This window comes from Arachis hypogaea, chromosome 16, assembly GCF_003086295.3.
Source record: "Arachis hypogaea cultivar Tifrunner chromosome 16, arahy.Tifrunner.gnm2.J5K5, whole genome shotgun sequence".
Lineage (NCBI taxonomy): Eukaryota > Viridiplantae > Streptophyta > Magnoliopsida > Fabales > Fabaceae > Arachis > Arachis hypogaea.
In genome coordinates this window covers 134476196-134481082 of record NC_092051.1, presented here as the reverse complement: position 1 = coordinate 134481082, position 4887 = coordinate 134476196, and positions in this window count along the sequence as shown.

Sequence of the window (4887 nt, the reverse complement as noted above, 5' to 3'; positions counted from 1 at the left end):
TGATAACATTATTTTTGGATCAGCTAATGAATCCCTTTGTACTGAAATTGGAAAACTCATGACAAGTGAATTTGACATGAGTATGATGGGTGAACTTAATTTTTTTCTTGGGCTACAAATTAAACAAACTAAAAAAGGTATTTTTATTCATCAAGAAAAGTATGCCAAGGAATTAGTTAAGAAATTTGGTATGGAAAATGCCAAACCTATGGGAACTCCCATGCACCCTAATTCAAAATTAGACAAGGGAGAAACTGAGAAAGATGTGGATGAGACTAGGTATAGAGGAACGATTGATTCTCTTATGTACTTAACTTCCTCTAGACCCGATATTGTGCAAAGTGTTGGATTGTGTTCAAGGTTCCAATCCAAACCAAAAGAGTCACATCTTTCTGCAGTTAAGAGAATCATTAGATATGTTCAAGTCACATCCAATTTTGGTTTTTGGTATCCTAAGATTGATGATTTTTCTGTAGTTGGTTATTGTGATGCAGATTTTGCCGGTGATAGAGTTGATAGAAGGAGCACATCAGACTTATGTTGCTTCCTTGGAAAGTCCTTGAATGTTTGGTCAAGTAAGAAGCAGCCAACAGTAGCTTTATCCACTGCAGAGGCTGAGTATATAGCTGCTTCTTCTTGTTGTTCTCAACTCATGTGGTTAAAAACACAGCTTGCTGATTACAAGTTAAATACTGAAAATATTCCCTTGCTATGTGATAACATGAGTACCATTAATATTTCTAAAAATCCAGTTTTGCACTCTAGGACTAAATATATTGAAGTGAAATTTCACTCAATAAGATAACATGTTCAAAAAGGGGATATTAGCATTCAATTTGTTAAATCAGAAGAGCAATTGGCAGATATTTTCACTAAACCACTGACTGATGATAGATTCTGTATGCTTAGGACTAGTCTAGGTATTTTAAGTTATGATACACTGTTTGAAAATTGCTAATGTGTTTGTTGGAGTTTTTGTCTCATAAATATGTATGAGACAATTCTGGGCAAGTGAAGAACGTTCCTTTCAATCAGCGTGTTCTGGGCTTGTTGCAAGTGAAAGTTAATCTGGGCCAACCTCAAGTATCAGATCTGGAGTGGTCCATTGTGTTTCCTTAAATCCAACCATCTTCTGGGCCCAATATGAATGTTACATGATATTTTTATCTTTATTTTTGTTGGCTTGTGTGTTTCAGTTTTTTTGTCCAAAAAGGTTTTCTTTTAATTTTATTTTAACTTTAAGTCCAATAATTTTTTTTAAATTCTAAACTAATTTTCTTTTATTTTAAAATAAAATAAAATCTTTCTCTTTTGTGATGTCAAGTCTTTTCAAGTCATATCAAGAGGTGATACAGTTGCATGGTTTGAGAAACTTTCTTTTGGGTACGGTTACCAACACTCATTCTCTTTCCTCCATAACTCCTCCTCAAACCTTTCGGTTTCTTCCCACTATCTTTACTGCTTCTCTTCCCTCAAAAATCTGAAACCTACCAAATGAGGAGGAAAGTTATTGCTAAAAGGTCACAGCATGAAATGATTCATAAGCTTCCTGCAAATCCTAGACTCTCAACACGCTCTCAGGACCCAACATTCACTCCCTCACCCTCTCCTCCTACCTCTCCTCCACAAACCGATCCCATGGCTCGCACCAAGAACCCTTCAAGGTTCCCTTCTTCAGCCAAGTCGACGCCAAACCCTCAACCTCCAAAGGAACCTTCTTTAAAACCTGGGTCGTCGAAGCCTAGTTCATCAAAAGGGAAACGGTCGGCCGCCACTGAACCTGCCTCTGAGCCAACACAACCTAGGACAAGGTCTGTTCCCTTGCGATCACAGAGAGGTAACACTCGTATACCCATTAAATCAGTTAGAGAACCTGACATTGATCCTTTTGCTCATAAATTCTACTTCATGACTTCTCACTCCAACTATAATCCTTTTAGATTTAGGTGTGTCATGAACAATGATTTTTATGAAGGTGTTATTAAGTACCGTACCCTATGCCCTTCTTTTCTTACTGATCTGCCAAACTTGAAAAAGAAAAGTTTTCCATTTGTTGAAAAATTAGAATATTTAGACTGGAATCCCCTTTTTAACATCAAAAGCCAGTTTATCCTCTTTTGGTCAAAGAATTTTATGCAAACATGACATATCATGAAGGCACTGTTCACTCATATGTAAAGGGTCGAGACATAGTGTTAAATAATGAAACTATCAGTGAATCATTAAAATATACTGATGTTGGGCCTTGTGTTTATGTTTCTGTTAAGTGGGATAAAGGAGTTGGTGTTTCCTACAATGATGCTTTGGCTAATATTTGTGAACATGTCTCCTTGATTGATGGCATTACACCCACTCACAAAGCCCTAGGATATGAACGTGCTCAGTTGCACCGAATCGTCAATCACATCATACTTCCTCAAAGTGGTTCATATCAAAGGGTTTTCTATATTGACACTCTTGTTTTATATGCCATGCTCACTAAAACAGAAATTTCTTTTGCCTATTTGATGGTTAGATACATGTTTGATTCTATTAGAAGTGAGAAAGACAAAGCCCTTCCTTATGGCATGTTTCTAACTTGTATTTTTGAGCATTTTGGTGTTGACTTGACCAATGAGGATTATGAAAATAGATATTCATATCTAAAGGGAGGTGGTACAGTGAAACAGCAAAAAGGACCTACTCGATCTGAGAGAGTGGTTCTAGATGATGATGATGAAGAGTTCATTCCCGATGAATCTCCTCCTCCTTCCACCGAGGGTACTTCCATCTCTACTGGCCAAAAATTTGCTCTACTGAATGTGGTCAAAGATGTTGTTCAGAAGTTTGTCTCCCAATCTAACCACATGATTGCCATAAGCAAGGAGCAAAGAAAGCTAGCCAGTATAAACATGAAAATTTCCTCCGTAAATCAAGGGACCGAGTGGCTGTATTTATGAAATTCATTGATAATCTTACCCAAGATGAAGATCCTGCCACTGATGTTGAAGAGGGAACTGATTCGGAAGGAACTGGTTCGGATGCCTAGGATTGCTACATGAAGCTGCTGATGTCATTTTGTCTCATGAATTCTGTTTATTTTGCTACTTTTGAACTAGTTTTTGTTGTTTTGGATGATTGTAATACTCTAAATATTGCTGCACTTAAGTTTAGTTAACTTCATATTTTGGACTGTGCACTAACTCTTTCTTGCAGGGTTTAAGGTGATGTTTTCATTGATCCTGCTTATGCTCCACCCTTGATGACAAAAGGGGGAGTAATAGCTGGCTGAATTGACTTTTGCTGCTACAAAATTTTTTGTGATTTAATTGTGAATTTCGAATTACTGCTGATGATAGTGTTGAGCATATAATTTTTGTTTTGTAACTGTGCTGCTGCAGGGAATATAGTGACATAACAATTGGAACTTACTTTCATATGCTAGTAGCTTGCTCTTGATTAATCTTGATACTTTGTTTTTGCTGCTGACATGATATGAGAAATACTGGGCTGAATATGTGTTGCTGGTTATGTAGTATCCCTTAGTCAAGTTACATTATGTACAACTCTTTTTGTAAGTTTAATGTAAACAGGAACAAAAAGAAAAAAGCATAAATCCAGGGGGAGCTACTCTTGAAAAGGAAAGGGGGAGCAACATAAAAATAATCAACATCATTTAAACGGAGTTTCTAAACTTTATTCAAATTCATTTCCTTTTGATTAATGTTTAATTATGTTTGTCATCAAGGGAGAGATTGTTGAGTTAAGAAATTAACTAAATTAATTAATGATGACAAACATTATTTTATTGGGCAAATAAATAATTAGTGTTGAGTATTTATGATGATATGTTGCAGGCCAAAAATAAACATAATGGAGCAGCCCAATCGGATGAAAATAAAAACAAGGCTGGAGGGTTAATAACATAAACGAAGCCCAAAAGGAAACAAAGCTGAGAAATAAAAACGGGCCAAGCAAATCATAACCCGATCCAAGCCCGATTTGATTTCATCAAGCAAACCCCTCTCATTTGCTTTACCAAAAGCAACGTTCACTTTTGTGCCTTGGTCAGAAATAAAAAAAAAGTGAGAGAGAGAGCTTCTTCCCTAAACTAATCACCAAAGAAGCAAGAAAGAGAGAGACTAAGCTTGAAAGGCAGATGTCAAATCAGCAAGTTCAAACCAAATCAAGCTTAAGAAAAGATTAAAGGTAACCCATTTTCTTTTACTTGCATCAGATCATCTTCAACGTTCTGCCTATCCATTCTAAGATACATGGGAAAGATGTTGTATGTTCTTCTCTGCTGTAAATCCACGGTCTTAAACATATCTTGGGGACCAAGTTCGTTTTCAAGGGCTGAGATAAGGTTTTACCATTGGAAACTTTTGTTCATGATAACTTGTGGTTTTCGGTCAACCAAAGAGGTCAGAAGCAAAGTCCCAAATTTAAGTAAAAATGGGAGAAAGTGAGCGGCTGGGGTTGGTGAAGCACACTGCTCAAGAAGTTGACCTAGGAAGAGCAACCAAGCAACATGCAAGGAGATAAAAGAGGTTTGCTGTTCATTCAGAAGCCAAGGAGAGATAACCCAGAGTATTGAGGTTTGTTCTGTGAAGAAGTTCCTCTACTTGGACAGTACTTTCTTTCAAAGAAGCATTCTGCCAAAAATGAAGAACTGAATCAGAGACATACAAATCTAGTTTATCACATAGCAAAGAGGCTGTTGATGAAGTCAATCTCCTTCATGTTTTACAGATTGTAATGTACTTTTCAATGTTTATCTTTCCATAATTTCTTGAGTGAAAAGGCATATTGTGAGAGCTCAAGTAAAAGCCAATGAGTTAAAAAAAGCTAAGTGATACACTTGAGAGAAAAGTCTAGAGTTATTTTCAGATTTCTTTAAGTATGTCT